The sequence below is a fragment of the Sparassis crispa genome (genome assembly GCF_003851025.1).
Source record: "Sparassis crispa DNA, contig_000026F, whole genome shotgun sequence".
Lineage (NCBI taxonomy): Eukaryota > Fungi > Basidiomycota > Agaricomycetes > Polyporales > Sparassidaceae > Sparassis > Sparassis crispa.
In genome coordinates this window covers 519-28,283 of record NW_020939773.1, presented here as the reverse complement: position 1 = coordinate 28,283, position 27,765 = coordinate 519, and the positions used below count along the sequence as shown (strand labels likewise).

At 27.9% G+C, this 27,765-nt stretch overlaps 7 non-coding genes across 7 annotated transcripts, besides 3 other annotated features; all 7 read right to left on the bottom strand.

Annotated features, from left to right (window-relative positions):
* Positions 1 to 7,706: 7,706 nt before the first annotated feature.
* SCP_t2700100 lies at positions 7,707 to 7,778 on the bottom strand. The gene has a single exon. It is a non-coding gene; the product is annotated as a tRNA-Gly (tRNA).
* A 7,650-nt stretch (positions 7,779 to 15,428) lies between these two features.
* Positions 15,429 to 15,500: a sequence feature (amino acid sequence was deduced to be 'Pseudo' by tRNAscan analysis;~tRNA-OTHER).
* Positions 15,501 to 15,723: 223 nt separating this feature from the next.
* On the bottom strand, positions 15,724 to 15,796 carry SCP_t2700080. Its single transcript has one exon. It is a non-coding gene; the product is annotated as a tRNA-Met (tRNA).
* An 841-nt stretch (positions 15,797 to 16,637) lies between these two features.
* Positions 16,638 to 16,723, bottom strand: SCP_t2700070. Its single transcript has one exon. It is a non-coding gene; the product is annotated as a tRNA-Ser (tRNA).
* Positions 16,724 to 17,044: 321 nt separating this feature from the next.
* Positions 17,045 to 17,118, bottom strand: SCP_t2700060. The gene has a single exon. It is a non-coding gene; the product is annotated as a tRNA-Met (tRNA).
* Positions 17,119 to 17,548: 430 nt separating this feature from the next.
* Positions 17,549 to 17,631: a sequence feature (amino acid sequence was deduced to be 'Pseudo' by tRNAscan analysis;~tRNA-OTHER).
* Positions 17,632 to 17,805: 174 nt separating this feature from the next.
* Positions 17,806 to 17,877, bottom strand: SCP_t2700040. Its single transcript has one exon. It is a non-coding gene; the product is annotated as a tRNA-Lys (tRNA).
* Positions 17,878 to 18,030: 153 nt separating this feature from the next.
* Positions 18,031 to 18,104: a sequence feature (amino acid sequence was deduced to be 'Pseudo' by tRNAscan analysis;~tRNA-OTHER).
* Positions 18,105 to 18,146: 42 nt separating this feature from the next.
* SCP_t2700020 lies at positions 18,147 to 18,218 on the bottom strand. The gene has a single exon. It is a non-coding gene; the product is annotated as a tRNA-Thr (tRNA).
* Positions 18,219 to 18,460: 242 nt separating this feature from the next.
* Positions 18,461 to 18,532, bottom strand: SCP_t2700010. The gene has a single exon. It is a non-coding gene; the product is annotated as a tRNA-Phe (tRNA).
* Between the last annotated feature and the right edge of the window lie 9,233 nt (positions 18,533 to 27,765).

Below are 27,765 nucleotides of genomic sequence, written 5' to 3'. Positions count from 1 at the left end.
TCTGGTGCGGTTTGATTGTAAAGATGCAGGCGCTCGCTGGCGCCAGCGCAGCAGAGAGCGATATAGGGAAAGGGGATGTTATATTTAGAATTTTTAGATATAAAGATTGGAGCTAAAGGTGATATTTTATTAAATTATTTCTTAGAATAATCTAGATAAATTTACATATAAAATACCTATACATACTATTACTATAATTAAAAAAATCGAAAAAGAAAGCAAAGTTTTGTATTTTTCTTCTTAATCTTATAAAACGAGCAATTTTAGCTGTTTTCTAAATCAAAATATTCAATTATTAAATTTCCATAATAATTAAGGAATAAAAATATAGCAGCAGTTAAAATTGCTAAACTACCTGATATATGAATTATAATATATAATTGATCTAAAGTTAATGTAGAGAAATATGAAAAAAAATCTTCTAAAAATTTATTGGTTGGAAGTTCTTTAATCTTATCTGCTATTTCTATAGAATGGTGTGCAGTTATTCCATTTTCGAGTTTTTCAAAGTTTTCAGGGAATTTCGAAGGGTCTTGTCGTACAATGTTTCAAGTTTCATTAAAGCTATTAACTGTTTTATCTGTTTTTTCCCACGCTTGCACAATTTCTATATTATTAGATATATGCTCACCATTTTTTTCTAATGTCTCTGCTACTTTATTTTCTAGTTCATTTGTTTTATCTATTAATTTTGAAATTGTGTTGTGTTGTTCTTGTATAGTTTGTTGGCTTTTGTTACCATCTATATAAGCTTTAACACCTACAATAAAGCTAGCGAAAATGATACCTTCAATTATTCTAGGACTTATTCTTCTCATTTTATTTTGTTTTTATTTTATTAATTTTTTAAATATTACATTTCATAACGAATGCTAATTAATTATTAGAATTAATTAACTACTTAACAATCCACATATTGTAATATACATACGTTTTACTTTGAAAAATATGTGTTTAATGTTGTATATAATAATGCTACTAGCTTTATTATTCGAGGCATATAATTGTTAAGTTAAAGCTAAAAATAGATATTGGGTATAAAAGAATTATTAATAATTCTTTATTAGCTTATTCTTATATGTTAAAAAGAAATTACTAAAAAAAATAATATATTATATAAGAGTAAAACTTTTCCTTTTTTTCTTTATTTTTACTTCGCTTTAATTATTAATAATACTTAATTCAAATAATAAAATGGCTATATTTAAAATGATCATTTCATCAAAATCTAAAATTTTTAAAATTGGCGCATAAAACAACTTGATTGGGGCGAAAAACAAAATTAATTATAAATAAAATAAATACTTTAAATATAGAATAAGATAAAAATGATCATTAAAAGATAAAATAATAGGTTTCTTCTAAATATTTCATATAATAGTATTTTATAATCTCTATGTTCTTTATTATCAATAGGCGCTCCCAGAAATAACATTAAATATATTATAAATGTTGGTGAGATAAAGATTAAAAAAGATATAAATAAAATCATATAAAGTATTTCAATTAAATAGCTAATATAATATAATAAGATAAAATGAAATATAAAATATAATTTATAATTTATAATGTTTTATAATAAAGTGTAGTTTTCTAAGAAATAAGAATTTTAATAAGAAGATATGTTGCCATCCATCCTCTAGATTATTCTAACAAAGAATATGAGGAGCAGGATCAGTAGTAAAATATAAATATAAAGTATATATTTCTCTCTTTAAGATAGAGGCAATAATCAAATCAATCTCTTAGTTTTTCTAGCCAATAGAAAACATAAGGGGCAAATCAGAATTATTCTCATTATCGTTAGATAATGGAAAATCATTAAAATCTTTTACTATAGATATAACTCTAATAGTAACAGCTAATAAAACCTTTAGTAATAAAGATTTAAACATTTTGAAATAAATAATAAAGTAATAGATTCTAACAATCAAGACAAGTATAGCATCGTCCTCCCCCTTCTAAACGGCAGCGGCTGCAGTGCAGGGAGAAGGGAGATGACAGGAGGGTAGAAGGAAAACTACCATCTATGAGATCAAGGCTATTTAATATCGCTCGTGCCTACATTAAATAATATCTTTATTTCGTTCGTTCATGGTTAGCCAAACGCGTAACGCTTAACGCCTAAATACAAGAAAAAGAACCATTTTGTTATTATATCTGTATATAATTATATTAAGTAAATATTTCTATTAATTTAGGTAATAATATATAAATATTAATAAAGATTTGAGGTAATAAACCTAAGAATATCCAAGTAAAACTAAGTTTTAAATAGTATTGTTGTAACTTTCTACGTAACTGAATAAACTTAGCTATTTTAGTTGTTTTCTAAATCAAATCGTTTAATTAAATAATCACCATATAATATTAAGATAATTGTAATTGTATAACTTAAGATTATAGTATTAAAAAATAAACTACCTAAAGCTAATAATTCTTCTTGACTTAAACCTTTCAGAAATTCTTGAAAATTGAAATCTAGATCAAAAATATTACTTTCTTTAATCTTAGTTATTTGGTCATTTATTTCCCCTTTTTTAGTTGAAATTTCCTGATCATAGTAAATTAAATTTTGTTTTATAACAGATTCTGAACTCAATAAGCTTAAATCTTCTGAACTTAGTTTTTCCCCACTATTTTGTCTTGATTTAAGTTCAAAAATAATTTGTAATCTATTATTTAAATCAGATTTCTGACCATCTATTTTAAAGAAACTTTCAATTGACTCACCCAAATGGGATGTTTCTGCCTTAAATCAAGTTTTTGTAGCGTCACTCACATTTCTTTCTTTATCTAATTCTGCTTCTAATATATCTTTTTTATTCTTATATTCTCCTAAGACTGATTTTCTATCATCATTTTTAAAAAAGGTATAATAAGCCAATATACCCGGCACATAGAAGAAAAGTAGGTCTCTTATAGTTTTTCTCCCAGCCGCACTGCTTTCAATAAAGTCTCTATTTTCTAAATTACTTTGTTCTATTATATTATATTCTTGATAGAATAAATAGATAGTTAATATAATTAATAAGAATAGAAAAAATAGTTTAAATAAGATAATAATTGATAAGTTATTAAATAGAATCATTATATTTAAATTTTATTTTTTAAAATATAGAATATATATTTTTATTTTACTGTCTTAATATATTTATCAAGCATCTCGCGTTGAAATATAGCACTTATAAAGCATCAAACATATATCACAAAATATGGATACATAAGTGAGAGTGAACACCTTACCAACACCCACCCCGGCGAAGCGGCCACCCTATCCTTCGATAAAGAAATAAGGAAAGTTATGTGGTCCTAAACCGGATAAGATTATGATATTACCTAGATTCAATTAAATAAATACTTAAATTTAAGTATCATTGAAAAGGCTAAAAATTAGGCATCATAAATAAGATCTTAAGCATTTAAAGATGATATCATATAAAATATCATTTACTGTCTTCAGCGTTCGGGATTTGAACCAATATATATTCTCTGACCAAAGAATATTTTACCAATTGAATTATACTTAATAATAAATGATAAATTATATAGGCGCTGGCTGTTAGCGATATAAAGGAAAAAATTTTTTTTTTGAGAATCTTGAATAAAATGAAAGGCGCGTATGTATATCTAGGCGCTTGCTTGCTTCGCCGGAGAGCGATATAAGACAAACAGAAGGTAAGTTATCGTTTAAAACTTTAACTGCTTATAGATTCATTTTATTTAAATGATAAAATATAATCCATTGAAATATATGATTTTGATATAAAATATAATTCTTATAAGTTGTATTGTAATTATAATTATAATTATAATTGATTGATTGATTTCTACACAAAATTTGCTGGCTCTCCAGCCAGCGCAAATTTAGATGAAATGACGATTTTAAAGAGAACAATTTTGGTTTATTTTAAGGAAGTATTTAATAACTAAAGGGAGATTTTTTATATTTATAGAATAGTTCTACTCATATATCTACTTGTAATTTAGAAACATTTACTAGGACTTTTAAAAAAGTTATAATTTTGATATGATATTCTGCTGTCCTCTCGCTTGCCAGCCTAGGGGAAGGCGAGATTTAAATGTATATACTATTGCTTCATCTTCACTGCTTCACATAAAGTGAACATCTCCCCATTCAAAGACAAATATTATTATCATCTCTATTTTAAATTAATATTATCCTTAGTACAATATTAAACTTTTCTTAATCTTTTTCTTTCATCCAAGTTTAACAAGCCCCAACTAGTATTTTTATACCAACATATATCGCGCCTGACAACTAATGTTATCATAATATTTTGTATTTTAATAATATGCAACTAATACTAATACTAGTCTACATAATAATATTTAATTAAAGGTATACCATGAGTCTAATACCTCTTTTATAAGGCTTAAAGTTTAGGCATCAAGTCTTTATGTATATAAAGCTCAAGATTCAATATGAGTATCTTCCTTCATTATAATGTGTATAATTTTTAAAGTGGCTACACAACCCCCTATTCCCCCCTCCCGCTAGCCCGGCGGCAAAATTTCATTTTATCTTTTTTTTGTCTTTGCTGGCTAACAGCCAGCGACCACGAGACAAGGAGAGGAGGGTAATTAATTTTAGGTTTATCCGAGAGGTAATAATTTTATATATCGCTCTCTGCTGCGCTGGCGCCAGCGAGCGCCTTTATTTTTTCTACACCAAATTGTTGATATTCTTCTGTTTTAATAGACCAAAACTCTATAAATACATCTAGTAATTCTTTATGATCTGTGCTTTTAATTTTCTGTATACTTGAAATATTTCTATATAATCCGTTTAATAATCTTACTTTGAATGCAACAATGACATATTGATTTTTTTTCTAGTTTAGAAAGGACGGTAGTATTAAAAGTATATAATGATTTTACTATTAAGTTCTCAGTTAAAAGATTATTTGGTAAAAAAAACAAAAGAATGAAAATCTAACCATTTCGCCATTTTTTAATTTTGTTTTGTTTTTTGTTTCATAATGAATAGAAGAGGTTTTAATTTTATCCTATGAATACACCTCTCTCTGCTTGCTTCGGGTGCTAGCTTGCTAGCAAGCAAGCACCCGAAGGAAGCAAAGCAAGCCAGACCGCATAGCCTACATAGAAGAGTAGCAGGGGGGGTTAAAAATATATATATTTTATTTTTAGTTTTTTTAAAAATATATTTAATTACTAAGAAAATTTAATACAGTTTCTATAGTATCTCCAACTGTTCTTGTTCCTCCTTCAACATCTTCAATCGCTGCTACGGCTTGTGAAGTTAAAGTTTCAGGGGTATTAGAAACATCCGAAGGCTGGAGAGCCGAAGGACCGACAGAGGGGTGCTCTACTATAGGAAAGTCTTTTATTGGTGTAGAAACAGCAGACGATTCTAAACTATTATTAGGTGTTTTATCTATTAATAAAGGTTTAATAACTGGTCTAATCTGTTCTAATTTGCTATTAGCCGTTTGTTCTGTAATATCAACCGATTTTAAACTACCATCAGCCACTTGAACTGGTGCATTGTTAGAGTTAGTAGAATCTATATCTTGCTCTACTACTCGAATCGTAGAAACAGTAGATGTTTTGAATAAATCTTCAGTATTAAGGTTATAATCTTCATTATTTATTTTTCCTTCACCATGTTGTAAACTAGAAACTGTTGGAATTTCGGTTAAACTTTCTGCATCTTGAGCATCTTCTGCCCAATCTTTTACATGATGTCTTTTATTTAAATAACTTAAATATTTTTCATAAAGCACTTCTTTAAAAACATCACGGTCCACATATCCTCCTGTCATACCGTCATCCCCCATCAATAGTTGACCGGAGGGAGGCGCTGGCGCGAAATGGGGGAGGGGGTAAGGGATATAATAGTCTGCAGTGACCTTTTCATAAAAACACTCATATTCTCTAAGAGTAGATCGAGCCTCGTCAGGATATTCTTTTTCTCCTTCTCACGTGCTGGGTGTGTTTGTTTCAGTTTCTGTCATGTTTAATTCTGTTTGAGTACTTATATTTGAAGGACTATTTTGATTTAAACCTTTTACAGTAGACTCAGAATCAAAACTCACAAAACTTTCAGTTTCTATTTCATTCTCTGCTTCAGTTTGTGCCTCTAGATCTTTTTCCTCGGGTAGTTGTTCATCGGTTTGCACGCTTTCATCTACTTTATTATTTGAATAAATTTTATAATAAATAAAACCACCCAATGATAAAATAGACAATGTTCCAAACACAGCGTAAGTAAATAAGTCTGTTGGAGTAACAAGACTTGATAAAACGTTTTCCATTTTTTGTTTTGTTTTTTGTTGTTTTTTTAAACAGAAGAGATATTTTATCTCTGCGACTTTTATCCTTAAATAAAATCTACACATGATATATTTTATATATATTTTTATGTAAACAAATTAAAATAAGAATATTTAATATTATATTATATTATATTATATTATATTATATGTAAGTAAATATTATAGGAAGAGAAAAATTATCACTTCTTTTGTGGTTTGGTTTTTAAGAGTGTGGGTGATATCTAATAATTTTACGCACTTCGGCGACGATAGAATAGGGTAAAAAATTTAATTTAAAATTTTAATTCCTAACATTCTCAAACAACTAAAAATTATACTTAATAGAAAAATAATACATAATATTCCATCTATTAATACATAAACTAAAGATGTATTTTCAAAATACAAAAGAAATTTTTTTAATCTAGGATATTTAATTTCTATATTATCTTTATATTTATTTAATAAAATTATAGCAGAAAGATATCCAACAACATTTAAAAAACATAATAAAGCAATAATAGCTAATAAAAATATACCAAAAGAGAAATTAATAATAGGTAATGCATCATCAGGTATTTCTATATTTAAATAATTTAATATTATAGGTAAGAAGAATGATTTATTATAATTTAAATTATTATATAATAAATATTTTAAATAGGAAAATCGATTAATTAAATAAAATTTTAAATATTTTGTTTTCATTGTTTTTGTTTTTTTAAGAAGAGGTGAAATATAATTAAGTATATTACTTCTTAATTGATACTTAATGTGGAAGTTATTGTTTAAAAAGAATAATACTTAGAATGTACAGTCTACGCACATGGTTTAGATCTTACTAGGCGAAGCAGCCAAACACATTATAAACTTATATTAAATATTATTATTTAATACAATATATATATTTTTTATAATTTAATATTATATTATTAGCAGCGAAATTAAATAATTTTACTATTAATTAATATTTGGCACATCATAAGCTTATTTTGTTTTTGACCGGTTTGCTATTTTAAATATATTTTAATGATAATAGCAGAGCTTGTTCATAATATCAATAAGCGCTGCGAATAAACAATTTTTATTTTTATACAAAATTTTATTATTACATAATTTCAGGGTCCGAAGGCGCGAGCGATATATTAAATACGTACTTACATCTGAATAATTTTATATATTGTATAGCATTACGCGCGTAAATAAATGTTAAATCGTAATGAGATTTTGCGATTTTAATAGAATAATATATATTACTATTATAATTTAATAAAAAAAACAAAAACAAAACATCTTTAAGTGAAATCTTTATACTTTATATACCTATATTATTTAAGGTAAGTAAAGAATAAGGTAGAAGCTTATAAAATGTAATTGATAAAGAATTTTAAATATTTTTGTTATCTTTATGAATAATCAGATTCGAACTGATGAACTCTACTTGGAAGGTAGATGCTATACCAACTTAACTATACTCATAGTTTATATTACGTTATGTTCTTTTAAAATAGATTTTAACTATCAATATGTGTCTAGCAGCAAATATATTTTTATATTATATAAAAATAAAAAATATAAATAAGGTATATTAGAAAAGTTAAATATGCGAAATTTTTATGATAAATAAGTATTCATTTTATTTTTATTAGAAAAATAGTAACATCAGGAAAACTAGCATAGATTTCCTTAAAAGGTTTTTTTGTCTTTATACACCCCTTCCCTTCGCTGGCTCCTTCCCTTCCCTTCGGCTGGCTGCTGCCCTTCGGAGTCGAGCGAAGAAAAGGTACCGCATGTCCTGCAGCTTCTAAAACAGTCTCTCCTTCCTCTCGCTTGCCAGCCTAGGGGAAGGCGCGGTCTAGAAACACCAGCCGCAACTTAGCAGCAGCTCTTCCAGTAACAGCGCAACCAAACTTAGCACAATAGATTATTCTACTTAATTGTGTAATTATATCGCTGCGCAGCCAGCCTAGGCTAATTTCTAACCTAAAAATCTTTACTTTTATAAATTAAAGTATAAATACCATAAACTATTTTTATTATAAAAATAATTAGCATTTGCGGAATTAGAGCCATAAATAAAATGAAATATTGTATTAGGTTAAGGAATATAAGATATGTTTTTGTAATAAAAAGTATAAAACAACCACCACCGATAACACGCCGAATAAAAAGATGTCCATAGAAAGTTTCTACTGATTTTGGAAGAATAGGCATACTAATACCTTTTTTAATTCCTAGTATTATGGAATTTGTATTTAAATTTTTAAATTTTTTATTCTTTTTCTCGTATTTTTATTTTATCGCTAGCCAGCCAGCGCCTGTCTAATTTAAGAAGAGAAAAAAATTAAATAATATAATATATTATAATAAGGTATCCCTATTAAAATACTAAACAATATATAAATAATTAAAAAATAGAAAGATCTATCATACTCTCTTAAATACTCAAGATCAAAGAGATTATTCGAACTAATACTCTTCCTTATCTATTTTAAGATAAAATACCATAATATATCCCCGCCTGGCGTTAAGGCTATGCGGTCGACGATACGAGACAACAATATTACAATTACATTAAGTTATAAATTATTTAATCTAATTGACAAATTGTTCTTAGTTAAATTGACAGAATAAAAAAGGGTAGAGAGTTCTAACCCTTTTTCGAAATGTACAATCCTTAACATCAAGTCTATTTAATAAATTAGTAATGCTAAACTAAATACTTCACAGTAATTACATTTGCATCCTATTTAGAAATGTTCTATTTCTTAAAAAATTAGATTCTCTTATTCTCGAAAAAAAGCGAGATAAGAATATAATGATAGTATCTAGGGGGTAGTTTCATACTTAATATTCATTCAGTATTTATCTTTAATGTTTGTGGCTACCCAACTATGCTCTTTATATCGCGCAAGCGCCTAAAACAATTGGTACACTAGAGAAACACAGCCTATTGATCCTTTCGTACTAGAAGGTCGACCCCTTTTTACTATTTTTCCCTCCAGAAGATAGGGACCATACTGACTCACGTCGTATTAAACCCAACTCGCGTAACCTTTTAATCGGCGAACAGCCGAACCCTTCCAAACATCTGCACCCTGGAGGATAGGTTGAGTCGACATCGCATTATCATAAAATATAATATAATAATATTCGGATGAATTTATTCTCCTGCGCAGGAATAATAATTCATCCGAATATTTATATATTTTATGCAATATTAGTCTAAATTAAATAAAAACTAATACTCTTAACCTTTCAGGTAAGTTTAGATCATATATTCATCCAGTACCAAGAGAACGTTGGTAAAGCTCTGGATGTTGACGTGTGATCGTTGAAGTGTTAAAAGTTCTAGAGTTGCTTACACCTAAAACTAGTAACTTACCTGCTGATTGTCCAATATTTCAAATTTTTACTTTTTATCTAACACTTAAGTTAAATAATTAGTATTGAAAGCTCTAAGGATGTTCCAGCAAATAGCCAACTTCTAAGTTAATATTTCTATTAAAATACCCCGATGTCAGAATATTTATATATTTATAATTTACAAGTCAAAAATGTCTATATCCATTTCTGACTCTGATTCACTTACAAAATCAGAAGTATCTTGTTTAAATTCTACTTCTAGCAGCATTTTATTTTATAAAGCATTGTATCATGAGTTACGAGATGTGAGATTAAATTAGGTTTTAATGGATCTAATGTTCCTTTATATCGCTCCAGCCTATCTAGATTCTTTCATAAATGGCGTGAACCCTTTTTCTCGCGCTAGCGCCTGTAGTTGTTAAATTAAAATTTAGTTTAAGAGCTTCTCTAAGAACATCGCGAGATTTAAAACTATCTGTAGGCTAGAGCGATATAAAGTTACACCCCCCTCTTTTGACTCGTTGACGGTCATCCATTATCCAAAAAGCTAAACTTCTTTCTGTTAAATGTTCCGCGATGTTAGAAGGTATTATTTTTTTACCTGATTCGTCTAAAAACAACTAAAGGTCTTAAAGCTTCAAGCGATTGAGTTCTGAAATACAATATCGCGCCTGTCTAACATTATATCTTGAATCTTCTCTTGAATATTCTTTAATAGAATCTTCAATTAAAGGTAGACCTCCCTCTTTAACTAAGGTATGTAAGTGATTTCTGTTAGCCATTTTTTTACTTGATTGTTCAAAAGTAATAAAAGCTTTATCTAATCCTACTCTACCGATATGCGCATCTCCTAATATTACTCCTACTAACATGTCTTTAAGTATTTTATTCATATTTTAAAATATTAAAATTTTTTAGCCTGCTGGCGCCAGCAATTTGCTCTTTTACCTAAACTAATTAATAGCTATTAAATATAACAGACAAAAGGCTGAAAACAAGATATTAAAATTAATTAATCTCAAGTAGGTTTAACCTAGAATAAGTGACCAAATAAATTGGCAGGTAACTATAGTATTAAAGTATTTTTAATTAAAAAATACTATTAAAAATTTTATATATTTTAATTAGCTTATTAGCTTAATAAAAGAGAAAAAAACAAAACGAATTTTTGAATTAAAATCGTGAAAAATAAATAAATAAAATTGCTGTGCAGCGCAAGGTGCCAAACAGCCGGGACAATGTGTACTCTCACCAGCTATCAGCCTGTTATCCCTAGCGTAACTTTTATCCGTTGATCTTCGTCTATTCCATATTATAGCGAAGGGTCACTATGCCCTACTTACGTATCTGCGGGACTTCTGGGTCTTACAGTTAGGTATGCATTCAGCCATTACGCTATTACAACTTTTCTCACTAGTTGATTGTTCCCCATACAAATTTCTAGCTCTACCTTTTTTTAAATATAAATTACAATTTTCAGTCAGGATATCACACAACATGACCATCCCCCCGCTATCCCCTCACATCGCTGCTGCCTTCGGAGTCGAGCGCCTCCTCCTGTCATCTATTGATGGGGGAGGAAGGAGGACGAAGGACAGGAGGAAGGATGCCAGGTGATATTATTAAATAAAAATCTTTGGATGTACTTTGCTACTTTATCAAAGACGACCGCCCCAGTCAAACTGCCAATTAGTCAACTCTCCCTCTATTTATAAAATATAAGGTAAACCTTGACCCAACCAAAGTTTTAAGGTATTCCATCTTTCGTCTGTCGACATCCCTAATCACTATTAACTAAGGTTGTTGTAGATCAACATGATAACTAACTACAGTAAAGCTGCATAGGGTCTTCCCGTCCACCTGGAGGCAACCCGCATCTGCACGGGTAATTCAATTTCACTGAGCAAGTTGTAGAGACAGTGAGACCATCGTTACACTATTGATACCGGACCACATTTAATGGCCAATTTATTTTGCTACCTTTGGATCCTCATAGTTAAGACCGCTATTAACCAGACTTTCGATTAGTAACTATTTATTACCTCTCTTATATTAATGGCATTGGGCAAATTTCATTCAGAATACTATTATCTTAATTATTGCTCTGAATTGTGTTTTTAGTAAACAGTCGGGGCCTCCGATTTTGTGACACCACCTAAAATTTAGTAAATTTTAAACGGTTCCTCTTTTCGTCAAACTTATGAGGATAACTTGCCGAGTTCCTTAACAACTTTTAGCTCTACGCCTTAGTATTCTCTACCTACGAACCTGTGTCGGTTTAGGGTACGGTAGACTAAATTAATGTAAAATTAATTTATTAAAACTTATTTTTCCTGGTCCATTAATTTACATATGGACTTTCGGTTATATACTCATCAGCCAAAACTTTGGTTTTGGTCCTTAGAGGCCGCATTCACATAAGGCGATTTAACCTTTCCTTATAACCCTTTCGTATTCGGCGAGAAGTTTTATAACTTCTTTTTACGTTACTCATGTCAGCATTCTCTCTTCAGTTACCTAAAAACAATGAAACACTGTTTTATTTTAAGTTTTACTGAATGTTCTACTACCTATATTAAAAATAAAAAAATGATATTTTTATTTAAAATAAACACGATATCGGTTGATTATTTAGACCCGTTAAATTTTAGGTACAACATTCTAAGAGTTGATACGTTGTTACCGAACGTTCATTAAAAGATAGCTACTTCCCTTTTCTATCTTTTTGCTTGGCTTGCCCCCTCCTTCTCCTTCGGTCCTTCACGAGAGCGAGTCTATCATCCTTGGATGGCTCGGCTACCGCAACGAGAGGGGATAATAAAAATAAATAATAAATTAAAGAAAATTTTAATTTTTATGTACCTTATGTAGTAATTTTAGATATTCTGATTTGTTTAATAGACGACGTTTTCCTAGTTTGTTTGTATCATATGCTAATTCTACTATTTTTAGTTTAGTATCTAATGTAAGATTTTTATCATTTTATCGCGCCAGCGCCTAATATTAAACTAACTTCTTTAAATTTTTTATAATGCATTTGTCGTGTTGAAAGTAAAGGATTATTATCCATAAATGGAATTAATATATCAATAATTTGGTTTAAACCAGTAATTGTATATACTAATTCATCTTTTGAACCTATTTTAATGCTTCCTATTCCTTGTAATTTAGATTGTATACCTTCTAATAAAGATTTAGATTGATTATCAGTTGTAATACTAAAACCAGTCTTAATTGAACCTTCTTTATGGAAAGAAATATAAAAACTACCATCTCCATCTATTATACCTGCTATATTATCATTACTTATCTCTGTTTCTATTGAAAGATATTTATTATTAATTAATTTGTTTGAGAGCATAAAATCAGTAACATTCATTACACCTAATTTAGAATATAATAAATTTATTCTATCTTCTGTTCTATTACTACTTAAATTCATTGATAAAGCATATTTTAATAATTCTCTTCTTTCTTCTATTGTTCTCATCTCTTTTTTATATAAAGAGATCACAATTTTTTCAAACAAAGTAAATGCATGTAATTTAGCGCAAAATACTGGAAATTTCTTAAAATGAGGAATGATTAAATTATAAAGTTCATCAAGTCTATCAACTACTAATTCAGCTGCATGTTTATTAATGTGCATTATTACAACACCACATCCTAAATAATTTTGAATACCATCTAGTACGTATTTGGAATCTAAATCAGTTGTTATAGTAAATTTAGGTCTAAATTGAAGACCAAAAAGAGCTTTAGCTGATAATGATACAGTACAAAAGAAAGAACCATCCGTTTGTGTTAAACCAGTTATATATCCAGGTGACATAATAAATTCTTGGTTCATAATATTTTTTAGATTGTTTGTAGCTGTATTAATTTTTCTTATTTTATTATTAATATATTGCTGGCTGGCTACGCAGCCAGCGCCAAAATAAAAATTTTGGAATTAAAAACTTTTCACTATTTTAATAGAGTTTAGGGTGCTAGCCTTCTTTATTGACTATGGGTATTTAAACCAGGTGAACCAACAACCTTCTAGTTACTTTGCTAATAACTTATGAAAACAAATATTTTTTTAAATTTTATCGCGCTGGCTGGCTACGCAGCCAGCAAGCGCCTATCTATTTTTGTCAATTACTTTCATAATTGAAAGACTATGTCATTATTATCATATGTAAACATATTATTAATATTAAGCGTATAGTCGTTGAAGAAATGAGAATTTCCTGCAAGTAGCCCATTTTGTTATATATAAATATTTTACTTATAATTAAGTCTTTATATCTTTAGGGGTTTCTTGCACATAGCTTAATTTTTTTTAGTAGCTCGAAAGTAGTATGTTCAAGCTTACTTTACAACTGCATGCAATATATTACTTCCTTAATTTCACTTAATAATCATTTGGGACCTTGTATTCGTGTTCTCGGCTGTTTCCGTCTTGACTACTCAACTTTACTCATGAGCAGTCTGAATATCTTTCATCAATTTATGTCCTTTCGAGATTCTCTTCCATTGGTAAGATTTTCGAGGTCCCCTCAACCTGAACTATATTAGCCGCAAATTTAAGAATATCGGTAGATATTTATTAAATTCACTAATATTTTATCTAATATTGCGTTTGGAACTCAGTGCTGTACCACCATAAATTTTGTAAAGATGTCATACTTTCATATGTTTCGTAGAAAACCAGCTATCACTAGGTCAGATTGGCATTTCACCGCTTCCCAAAACTCTTCGGAGAATAATGCTACATTCACCCGTTCGATCCATTATAATCTGGTCTTGGGAAGATCACCTAGCTTCGGGTCTAATAGAAGTAACTTATCCGCCACTATTTCTAGAAAATATTAAACTTAATGTTAGTTTATAATTAAACTTAAACAATTAAGGATATCCTATTATAATTTAACTTATTTCTTAGTGAAAAAAATAAAATTATAAATACACAACAAAAATAAAATTATAAATAAATATAATTTTATTTTTCATTTAGCTAGTTAGTTCAGTCGCTTTCACTAAGGCTTCTAACCTTGCTACTCCTATTAACTTGCTGACCCATTATGCAAAAGGTACGCCGTCATTTATATTTTTATAAACTTCGACTGCTTATAGAGTTACTAATTCAATTTATTTCACTGTGTCTATTAATACACACTTATTTCAGACTTTCCTTTACAGTACTTTTCACTATCGCTAAATTTATATTACTTAGCCTTAGAGGATGGTTCCCCTATATTCCGACAAGTTTTCTCTCATCGTACTTTTTAGACTTAATATTTTAATTAAACCCTTGGACTTTTAACAGTTTAGAGTTATTTTTATTTTTTAAGAAATAATATTTTTTAATCTACAGGACTCTTACCTTCTTTGGCTTTCAATTTGAAATTTATTTTGGCTTTTCCGATTTCACTCGCCATTACTTTCGGAGTCTCGGTTGATTTCCTTTCCTTTCCCTACTAAAATGTTTTACTTCGGGAAGTTTTGATAATAAAGGTTTCCCTTAGGATCGCCATAATTCTTTAGTAAATATTTATGGCTTTTGGTTTATACCTCCTTTTTTTATAAATTTGCTAGCTATCCTTAATAACCCCTTTAAATTACTTTTTGATGTTAAAACTATATTGTCATCGATACTTTTATTTTAAAAAATAATATAATTTATATTTTTAATTATTTTAATGATTTTATTTTTAATAGTTAAATATATTTGTACTTTTTTATTATACCTTTATTAAAAGTATTTTTATTATAAAAGAGGTAATATTAGTTTAATTGGCAAAATGACGTCTTGTGGCGACGATGTTCAGAGTTCAAGTCTCTGATTTTACCCTCATAAAAAGAAAGTTTTTTTTTATATTTATTTTTTTTTTAATTTAAATATTTTTATTAAAATATATGCTGGCTGGCTACCGCAACCCGAAGGCTGGAGAGCCGAAGGAGCCGAAGGAGGCGAAGCATGCAAATATAAAGTAATCTATAATAATATATCTTTAATAATATAAATATACTAATGTAAATAAATTATACTAAGTGCTTAAAAAGAATTAAAATAAGCCGAAAAAAGGAATTGAACCTTTGTTATACCGTCATGAATGGTATGTTTTAACCATTTAAACTATTTCAGCAAAAGATCTAAAAATTTTATACTATAATCCTTAAAATAAAAATATAATTGTACTATTATTTTGATTTTAAGAAAAAGTATCTCTTTCCTTATTAAAAAATATCAGTAAATGATTATCCTAAATATATTTTAAAAGGTCTAAATTTTAAAATTAAGTAAATAAAAAAAGGTTGTATATATTGAAAAAGAGTTAGAATTATCTATAGGAAAATTTCTGTGAAATACTATATAAAAATATATAGTATATTCTGAATTTTTTGTAAATATTAATAGGCTAAAATAGGAGTTTTATTATTTCATAAAATAAAAAAGTAGTAAACATACTTAAGTGTTAGATATTTAATAAAAAAAAGTATAAAAATATTATAAGTTATATATAATTATAAAAATAAATTAGTCTTTTTATTTATTATTTTTTTATTTTTAATATATTTAAAATTTCTAAAATTTTTTTTCTCCACAAATTATATTGTTCAAAAGATATCTTTTTACATTAACCTTTAACCTTCACTAAATTAAACTTTATAAATTAATATTAAAGATATAATTATATTAAGAATAACTTCAGAATTAGATATCTTAACTCTCTTTTATTATAAAAAAGATCTTATAATATAAAAAAAAATAAAAAGTCTAATAGTCTTATTATCTATTTATTTAATTGTCGAAATAGATAATAAAGAAATAAACTATAATTAGCTATAGTATAAGTACTAAGGAAGATGTATTTATTATTATAATATAGTATTTGTAATATAGTTTGTGTATATTTTAATAAAAAAAAAAACTAAGAATAACTTTTTACTTTCTGCTGGCGCCAGCGAGCGAAGAAAAATTTTATACGGGCACTGTCGGATTTGAACCGACGACTTTTTTGAAGTACTCGTTTTCAAGACGAGCGCCATAAACCAGACTCGACCAAGTACCCTTTTTCTTAAAATTCATAATATACAAATTGTATAAAATAATTATTAATAATATACTAAATATAGTCTCTTTATATTAATTATTTAATCTTATTTACTTCTTTTATAATAAATAAAATAGAATAATCTATTATAGATAAATTAAAATATAACTTAAAAATATAAAATATTAAACTAAATATTAATTATAAATTAAGAGTCTCAATAATTAAGGTCCAAAATAATAATAAGCATAAGTAAGTACGTATTTAATAATGCTTATAATAAATTTATAAATAATTTAAAGATAAAAAGGGTAATTTAAATATCAAAAATAAAGAATATAAGACCGAAGGGAATTGAACCCTTATAAGATCCATTATGAGCGAATTGCATTAACCAATTATGCTACAGTCTTAAAAAAAAATAAAAGGTTATAAATATAAATATACTAATTTTTTTCGCCTTTTTCTTTTCATATTCTTATATTTTATAATATAAATAAAAATTAGGGTGTTAAAAAAATTTAAATGACTTATAGAATTAAAGTTATTAAAAAATAGTCGCTGTTAGCCAGCAATATATTATAATATATACATATTCTTTATATTTATTTACTTATAAAATATTAACAGGCGCTGGCTGTTAGCGATATAAACAATTAATTTTTTTATACCTAATTACTATGGTATTAAGTTATATAACTAAGATAAAAAAAATAGGATAAGTTAAAATAAAAATTAGTATAAAAAAAGTTATAGAAGTAGAAATAAAAAGGGTAACCAGTTTTAGAAAAGAATCTATTATATTTAAATATTATATAAAAAACAAAATAATTTTTCTTTATTTGAGCAGTAAAGGAATCGAACCTTTTACAGTTTACACCAATTCTTTTACAGAGAACCACCATTACCAATCGGATCACCTGCCCTTAAAATAATAAATATTTATATTAAATAATAATATTTAATATTAAGTACGCATTTAATAATAGTAAGTACATATTATTTTAAGCAAAATAAATATTATAGAATAAAAAATTTACTCTCTTTTAATAAAAAAGATTATTAAAAATATTTAAATTATAAATTGTTATAATAATTTTTGAAAGCACTTGGACTTGAACCAAGACTCTCTCCTTAAAAGGGAGATACTCAACCACTCGAGTTCTGCTTCCTCGCGACCAGAAAGTAATATAAAAAGAAAGAAAATACTTAATTTTTTTTAAGTATTAAAAATATCTATATATAAAATATATTTGCTTAAAATAATATTACTTACTATTTAATTTATTTTTAAGGATTAAAATTTATTAAAAAAAGCTCTAGAACTGAGTTGACCAGACTCGAACTGATAATAGCCATTACCAAAAAATGGTGTTCTTCCAAATTAAACTACAACTCAAAATAGCTTTTATTATAAAAATTTATATATATTTTTTTTTTTTGCCGAAAACTGGAATCGAACCAATAATTAAGTCTTACAAGGAATTTGTTTTACCAATTAAACTATTTCGGCTATTATAACTATTTTAAAGTTATAATATTTTTAATCCTTAAAAATATATAGTACAAGTTAAATATATAATTTAATATTAATATTTTAAATAACCTATTCTATATCTATTTATTAAATTTATATTAATTATATTATACATAATTAATGAGTTAGTTAGCAGAATAGTTTTTTATTTGCATGCTTCGCCTCCTTCGGCTCCTTCGGCTCTCCAGCCTTCGGGTTGCGGTAGCCAGCCAGCAATTTACCCTGGGAGAGAATTGAACTCTCATCTCGGAAGCTTCAAATCCGTACTTTGACCACTAAGCAACCAAGGTTTATATATATAAAAAGTAAATAAATATTATTATAAATTAACTTTTTTTTAAATAAAATATATGTATAAAATACTATAAATAACCGTAATGGAGATAGATAGACTCGAACTATCATAACTGTAGTGCAAATACAGTGGAATAACCATTATCCGATATCCCCTCAAATATAAAAAGTATAATATTTATAATATATATATATTATATTCTTTTATATACTTTATTTCATCCAGCTAATCTCTAATTTACTGTATATGTTAAGAAGAGGTAAAATAAATAATAAGTTACTTAACCTCTGAATTATACTTAGTGTAGTAATCGCTTTACTGGCCTTAAAAAAAGGAATTCTTTTTTAATCCTTAATTCTTCTATCATATTTATCTTATAATTTAAGACGATCCTTTAAATATGGTTTATAAATGGTTTTATAAGTGAGTGGTGGTTTAAAATATTATTTTATACAGCTAATCTCTAATTTACTGTCTTACTTGAGTTAGTTTTACATCCTCTATCAGAATTTAACTGCGCATAAAAAGTGCGCGTATTGTATTAAATAATAATACACACACGTATATTTATTTAATAAGTAAGGGGGTGAATTAAAAAATTAAAAATTTAATTAGATTATCTTAAAATATTTATTATTATCCTTAAAATAATAAATTATAAGGATTAATTTTTTTAAGACAGGGCTATAAATGATACAAGGGTCTCTTTACTAATTTATAATTGAATTTTATAGTACAAACTAGGTATCATAGATGGTTTCACTTCTTAGATTATCCATACTTTTTTTTGGATTTATAATTCTATAAAGTTTTTTTAACCTCCTCTAGTTTAGGCGTTAAGGCGCTCCGGCTACGAGAAAATAAAGATATTTAATACGTCGCATATAAGTAAATATTATTATTTAATAAGAACAAGACTACAATTTAATCTATACCTTATTATTAAAAATGAAACGAACTATATCTACCGTCCTCCTGTCATCATGTAATCGGCCTACCCTGCTTGCTCGACTCCGAAGGCAGCAGCCAGCCGAAGGTAAGGTAAGGATCCGAAGGCCGGCGAAGCATGCAAGCGATTCAATAGATAGGCGGCTACGAAAGCACGAAAGAGGGGTCGCTACCTTACCCGAGAAGGCGAGGAGCGCAGTACATAAGACTAAGCTACCTTTTGGTATATATGAACCATCTTCCATGATTCAATGAGCTAAGGCTATAGGGTTTAGTAAAATATAAAAATCTACCGGTACACACTTAACACCATTTATATAAAATAAATGCTGGCTCTTCAGCCAGCGCAGTATTACAGGGTAAAGAACAGGTAAGAACTCTTATACCTAATTGTACGGTAGTTTTACCTGCCCAAGTCCAAGTTTTTTTACTTAAAGTATAGGCAATCTTTTACAATAATGACCAATTAAACTAAAAACATGGAAATTATAAACAAAATTATCCGGCGCTGCAGCCAGCAAAAATCCGTTTATACAACCTTTCGCTAAACCATCTGATAATATTATACCTATTACCGTTAAACATTGTAAAGGAAAGGCGGAAACTGATACATGCTTCTTAATTGTTTATATCGCGCCAGCTGGCTACGCAGCCTAAATTTTTCCAAGTAAAACAATATTATAAATATTAACCCTATACCACTAAATCCTTACTATTAGAATCTGGATTTACTCCTTTGGCTAGATAATAAAGTATCATTATAATCTAGAGGGAGGGGAATAAAGATATATTGTATAATAGGGCTGTAACAGGGAAATGCAATGAGTCTAGGATAACATTAGGTAGGATACCTAAAACAACAGTAGGAATTAATAAAGTTAATAAAAGCATAAATTCTATTCGACTTATGTCTTTAACTGGTTTTAAATGAGGACTATATACACCGTAAGATATTCTATTGTAAAAATATATACTGTATATAGCAGAAAGTACTATACCTGTGGCACCTAAACTACCAAAAATAGGGCTTCTTTGGAATATTCCCATAAGAGATAAAGATTCTCCTAGAAAATTTAAAGTTAAAGGTATTCCAGTATTACTTAATGTAAATATAAAAAATAAAATAGTAAATACAGGCATATAAGTAACTAATCCTCTAATATATTGAATAATTCTAGTACCAGTTCTTTCATAAATAACTCCACCTACACAAATAAATAAAGCAGGTGAAACAAAACCATGTCCTAATGAAAGTAAAATAGCTCCTTCAATTCCTTGAATTGTATTAGAAAATAAACCTAAAATAACAATACTCATATGTGCAATACTTGAATAAGCAATTAGAGATTTAGTATCTTGTTGTATAATAGTAGCTAAAGATGAATAAATTAAAGTAATTATAGCTATAGTTTGTACTAATGGACCAAAATAATTAGAAGCATCAGGTAAAAAGTTAATTAAAACTCTAATATAACCATAAGTAGCAAATTTTAGTATAGTTCCAGCTAATAAAATGGATCCAGCTAATGGACTATCGGCATGGGCCCTATAAAGCCAACCTGTTAAAGGCCATAAAGGAGTTTTTACTGCAAGTGCCAAGAAAAATGCTAACCATAATATTTTTTGACTCTCTAAACTAATTTCAGATAAAGATATTAATTGAAAGTCAGTTGAACCTACATTACTGTATATTTGAAGAATAGCTAAAAGCATAAATAAAGAACCAGCTAAGGTATATAAAAAAAATAATAAACCTGATCTAATTCTATTTTCACCTGAACCATAAACTACTATAATTATAAATAAAATAGGTAAAACACTTTCGAAAAAAATATAAAAAAGAAATAAATCTAAAACTACAAATACTGCAATTTGTAATGTTTCTAAAATTAAAAAAGAAATAAGGAAATATTTAATATTTTTATATATATTTTTATAATTAGATAGTAAAGCAATTGGTGTTATAAATGTTGTTAATAATACATAATAAAGTGAAATTCCATCTATACCTATATTAAAATGACAAAAACTTAATTTATTAAATTCATATATAAATTGATATTCACTTATACTTGAATCAAATTCTAGCCATAAAAAAATAGATATTAATAAGTTAATTAAGGAAGTTGAAAGAGCTATTATTTTCATATTATTTTCATTTTTAATTGTATTACCTTGTATTGATAATATTAATAAAGAACCTATTATAGGTACAAGTAGAAGTAATTGGATCATTAAGAAAAATTTAATTTTGTATTTATTTAAATAAAAAATATTTTTATTTAAAAAGTGAATTTTTATAATTTTTATGGTAGGCGTGATTCGAACACGCTATATATCTCCATCCCAAATGGAGCGACGAACCAATTTGTCATCTACCATTATTAAAAATATACTTCTTTTATCTTTTGTTTTATATTAATTTCCTAAAAAAAATCAATTAACAAAAGAATATAATAATTATAGGTTAACCATAGAGTAAAAATATAAATATATATTATAAAGTTGAATACCTTAAAACCCTAAATGGTATATAATTAGAAAAATTAAAACTTGCGTATGATAGCTATATTCTTAGCTTATAATTTTATGAAGAGATATCTCTAATTATGAATTTGTAAAAAGTTAAAGATTTAAAAATGACTATACACTTTAAAACAAAAAGGAATCTATCCTCACCCCATAGCCCATCCTGTCATCTAGGCGTTAAGGCGCTCGACGAGGATGGGGGATTAAGGAAGATAGGCTCGCTCTCCTTCTCACGTAGCGCGCCTTGGGGGAAGGCGAGGGAGGCGAGGGGGAGATCCAAATTAATTAAAGCTTGCTAGCTTCTTATTAAAAAATTATTTATTTTTATCTTTGTATTTAGATGAGATAATATAATGATAAAGTTTATTCATTATTGAAACATTTTTATAACTACTACAATTTTATTTTGTTTTATTATGGTAATCTAACTTCGACAAGTTTTTATTTAAATTTGAAGTAATGGGAGGCGCTGGCGCGATAAAAAGGTTTAATATTATATTATTTTTTAATTCTAAATTTTGTTACCATATATTTAATAAATAAAAAAAATTTATATTGAATATATAATTTTCTAGCGAATTTTTATCATTGCTAGCAAGCTAGCAAGCTAGCAAGCCTGCCAGCGATAATTATATAATAAAGTTAACTAAGAAATATTCTTTAGTTCTTTTTTAACTAATTTTTTTTATTAATAAGTTATAAAACAATAAAGAATAGAGAACATAAGGCCAAAGTTAAATGATATTGTTGTATTAATTATTATAATTAGATCACTTTCATCTAATAAATATGAGGTATAATGATTTTTTTTAGTTTCTATTTTTCGTTCTTATCAATATTTTTACTAGCAATAGAAAATTTTTATTTTTTTTTATTAAGTATATAGTTGTTGAGTTATTTTAAAGGTTAATCCTTGTTATAAATATAAGTAATTTAATGAATAACATAAATTAAGAATATATAAATTTTAATAATTATTCGCTGGCTGGCTTGCTAGCTTGCTAGCTTGCTAGCAAAGCAATTAATTATAGGCGCTTGCTGTTAGCGATATGTATACTATTTAATACGCAACCTATGATTAAAAATTTTAGGATCATAAAGTTTCTAGCAGCCGGCAATGCTAGCAATAAATGATTAATCTTTTTTATTATCTTAATGATTCTTTTTTTTTCGAGATACATTTTAAATAAGTTCGACTTTTTTAAGGTGGTAAACTTAAAGCCAAATACGCCACAAAAGAAATATTAGTATGTAGATTTATATAGTAAGGTATTCGATATTAAAAAATGAAGAACTAATAATCCGACTAAAATTAAGAAAGGTAAAAAGATTACGTCTAGCTAAAAATGCTTGATATTTAATCTTTTTTAATTTCACCTTTATCTATATCTAATTTTTGTATATTATTTTTAATTCAATTATTTGTCATATCCGTTGTATCGCTCTCTGCTGCGCTGGCGCCAGCGAGCGCCTATTTGTTATTCCATCTACTGTTAATTCTTTTGCTATTAAGCTATAAGTATCATTTGGACCGTAACTCATACCATATTTTACTGTTACGAATTGAGCTACTCCTTCGGCTGGTGGCGTCTGCAGAGAAAGTATATGTCTTTTAGTATTTGTTCCACCACTAACTATTATGTTATATTTTCTAAATTTAGAAAATTACCCAAGCTATTTCTTTAAAAAGGAAAATTGTTTGCTTATCTCCAAACTTTGAATCATAATTTATTCCTGCCGGCTCCGAAGCGATCCTATACCTGAAATTTCAATAAATTCTTCAAAATTATTTTTAATTTTTATCGCGCCAGCGCCTAAAAAATTGATTATATGTTAAGAAAATTATGTTTATATCTGGACTAGGCCTTAGCAGGAGAGAGATATTAAAACTTTTATCAGAATCACTTAAATTTGATACTATAATTAAATTTAACTTATTTATTTTCATCTCAGCATATTTTATAGGAAGAATATTTAAATGTTTAAAAAGTCTTTCGATATCTTCATTATATATAAATACAGTAGATGCCGGATGAAATTTATCTTTTCTAACATTTTTATATCCTGCCGAGCAGCAAGCGATCCAAATATACTTAAAATATTAATATTTTTATACATCAATTTTTGATTTTTTTTAAAATTTTTAATATTAGTTTTTTTCATGATTTATATTTTTTTTTTAGAGAAGAGGAGAATTATTAAGTATATTACCTCTTAATTTATACTTAATTATAGAGACCGCGCCTGGCGTTAAGCGTTACAGGCGCTCGCTGGCGCCAGCAGCAGCAGAGAGCGAGAACGAGAGGAAGAGAAAAAGATATAACTAAATTTATATTACTTAAAATACTTTTTAGCTTTTTTTAGAAAAAGATTGGGGGGTGATAAATAAATAATATTTTATTTAAAAATTTAAGATTGAACAGGTAGCATGTCAAAGGCATGGAATGGAATAGGACTAGAAACAGCCCATTCTAATGTATTAGCTGTTTCTGTTTCACTATTAAATAGTACAGTAGAAGTATAATATGATGGTATAGCCCAAGGATTATTACTTACTGTTTTTCCATTAGCAAAGATATCATATATTATATACCCAAATAACACTGTTCCAATAACAGATATTAAAGAACCAAAACTAGATACAGCATTCCATCCAGCAAATGCATCAGGATAATCAGGTATTCTTCTAGGCATACCCGCTAGACCTAAAAAGTGTTGCTAATCTCTATTTAATTATTGAGTTTTAAGGGTTTTGCTATAACTATAAATTTTTCTATTATGAGGTTTTTTAGTTTCCGCTTAGCAGCAGGTTTTTCATTGTATAAAAGTTTACTTTAGCATCATTCATTGTGGCAGTAATACTCTTTAATTCAGTTATTAAATGAAATGTTTCACTATCAAAAACAAAAACTTCTTTCCTGAACGATACTGGTAGGCAGCTACGAAAGCACGAAACAAGAGTATACTCTAGGTATACACGCCTGCCAGCCAGCCGAAGGGAAGGGAAGGAGCGAGCGATTTTACTATCATTTTTAGTTTAGCCATCTCTCTCTCCCTCGTTTCGTTCGTTCGTGGTTAGCCAAACGCGTAACGCTTAACGCCTTAACGCCTTAACGCCTTAAATTAAAAAACAGGTTCTCGCATTATAAAAAAGGACGTTTTTTCTTAACTGGTTATCACCACTAGATTTGTATGTATATATCGCGCCAGCGCCTAGTGAAGTTTTCTGGTTGCTAGAAAGAGGTTCAAAAGATAATATAAGATCCTCTTTCAAAAGATACTTATTAATAATACAATCCATTAATGAACCGTGAGAAATCAATAATGATTTTAATGCCTTTATTTATTGAAGAGTACACAATAGGATCATTATCTGGTAAAGTTTTATAATAGACAAAAACTAAGGAGGCGTAATGTGTATTATTTACATTTTCTAGCAAATATAAAATTTGAGTCCCTTAGCTATCGTAAAGGCTTTAAGAAATTTTTTAAATCTAATAAAGCCAAATGAATCTTTATCAAATAAAGATTGAAACGCTTTAATCTTACTTATTGCAAGATCTAAATCGCCCTACTGTGGATTAATTTTAGGCACAATATTAAAATATTTGTGAATAGTAGGTTCAAATTTAATTAAAGCATACTGTTCATGAATAAGAGATAGTTGTGGTCGAGTAATTTCTAAAATGACTAAAATCCATTCCGGCCGCCGGGGCGGAGAAGTTTGTGAAATCTCTATTTCTGAACTTGATTTAGGTAGTCGAATACCGCTCGGATGAGCGTCGTGCTAAATTGACAGAACTTCCGATATAAAACCGCATAGGGTTTTTTTTTACTCATTAATTTGTAAACTCCTGCAACTCCTAATAGAGTTAGTTTGCTCATAAGCTAATTCTCGAAAAATAATAACCATTTTTACTATTATATCGCGCTGGCTGTTAGCCAGCAAGCGCCTGGAGGTATAAAAACCCCTTTTGTAGCTAAAGGAACCCACTACTTTTCTTAGTAAAGTTGAAGCAGGTTTATTAGGTTTGAATACATATAGCACCCTCTTACTACAATAAAATGAAATAATAGAGAATAGATCATATCATTATCCTTATTTTTTGAAAAAGTAAGCTTAAAGATTAGCTCTACTGTTTTATACTCATTTTATCTTAAAAAGGGTATAAAATAAGGATATTCGGCGTGTGATCGTTGAGGTGAAATTCATTTGACAGTTTCTTCTCAACTGAAATGCGACCTGCTGATTGTACAACTATGTTAGAATTTGACCTAAATTTAATTATGGTACTAACACATATTAGTAGTTCCCAGCATATAGCCTTTTTTTATTCCACAATTACTAGCATTTGTCTTAAAATAATACGTACTTTCTTTATTTTTTTAAGGGTGCTGGAATATAAGAATAAAAAGACATCATAGTATTTCTCCTATGAGCCCCCAACCGAGGGAAGAATGTTAAATTAACCCCTGCGAACATTGTCCAGAAGTGTATTTTACCTAAGAATTCATTGTATGTTAAACCAATAATTTTAGGTGTCCAGAAATAGAATCCTGCAAATAATGCAAATACAGCTCCCATAGATAATACATAGTGAAAATGCGCTACCACGTAGTAAGTATCATGTAATGCAATATCTAAACTAGCATTAGCTAGAACTACTCCAGTTACAAGTTTAATAGTCTATGATAACTAAAAATATAACCTTTATAAGGTTTATTAAGTAATGCATATTTCTTAATAATTTCATGCCTTATTTTTCGTGAAGCAATAATTACACCCTCATATTTACGTATAAATTCTCCATTAGTATTAAACAAAAACACAGCCTTTTTAATATGTAAACTCTTTTTAATTTCTGAAATAATATGATCACCTTCAATTGAAGAATAATTTAATATTAAAGGAACGTCTGAAATATTAAAAGGTATAGAAGTAAAATACCATTCACCTCTAAATAAAGATTGATTAATAATAAAAGTTTCAATAGAAGATGAATTAGCTTTTATAACCTTCGCTAAAGTTTTTACTGATGGATATATCATAAGTAGTTCCTTTAAAGAATTATAAATGTAAACAGGATATTTTGATTTTGCTTCAATCATTTTTAATATAGACTCTACAGTATGAGTTTTTCCAAAAAAAGGATTGTTATCGCCAGTTATAGCTTTAGCTATTAAAGATTTAGTTTCATTTGAATGTATTCTATTTTGAGCTAACTCTGATAACAAGTTTTTTGTTTCTTCTGTGTGTTTAAAACCTAATGACGAATAACCTTGTTTTAAAACATTATAATAAGGTAATAATTTAGTTATTCAATAAGTTTCTCTTATATTTATACTATCTCCGCTTTCTTGCGAGCCTTCGTCCTCCCGCCTCTCTGCTTGCCCCAGCAAGCAAGCGATTCAAAGATAGGCGTTAGCACAGAGGATAGAAGGGTAGGAGGATAGGGCAATAGAAGAAGGAGAGGGGTGTTCTACATACTCCAATATTAGAAGAGCAAAATTATCTTGCTGGCTGCGTAGCCAGCCAGCCCATATTTTAATAATGCTTTTACTATCGGCATGTTATTATTTTTCGTAAAAAACTATTATTTAAGTAGTGTCGCATTCTGTTTGATAAGTTGATAGAACTTCCAACATAAGTGTGATCATTAATTAAATTAATTAATAAATATACCCCAGCTTTTTTATTATTTTCTTTGAAGATTTTTAATCTATCATTCTTAAAGTTATTATAAACTTTAA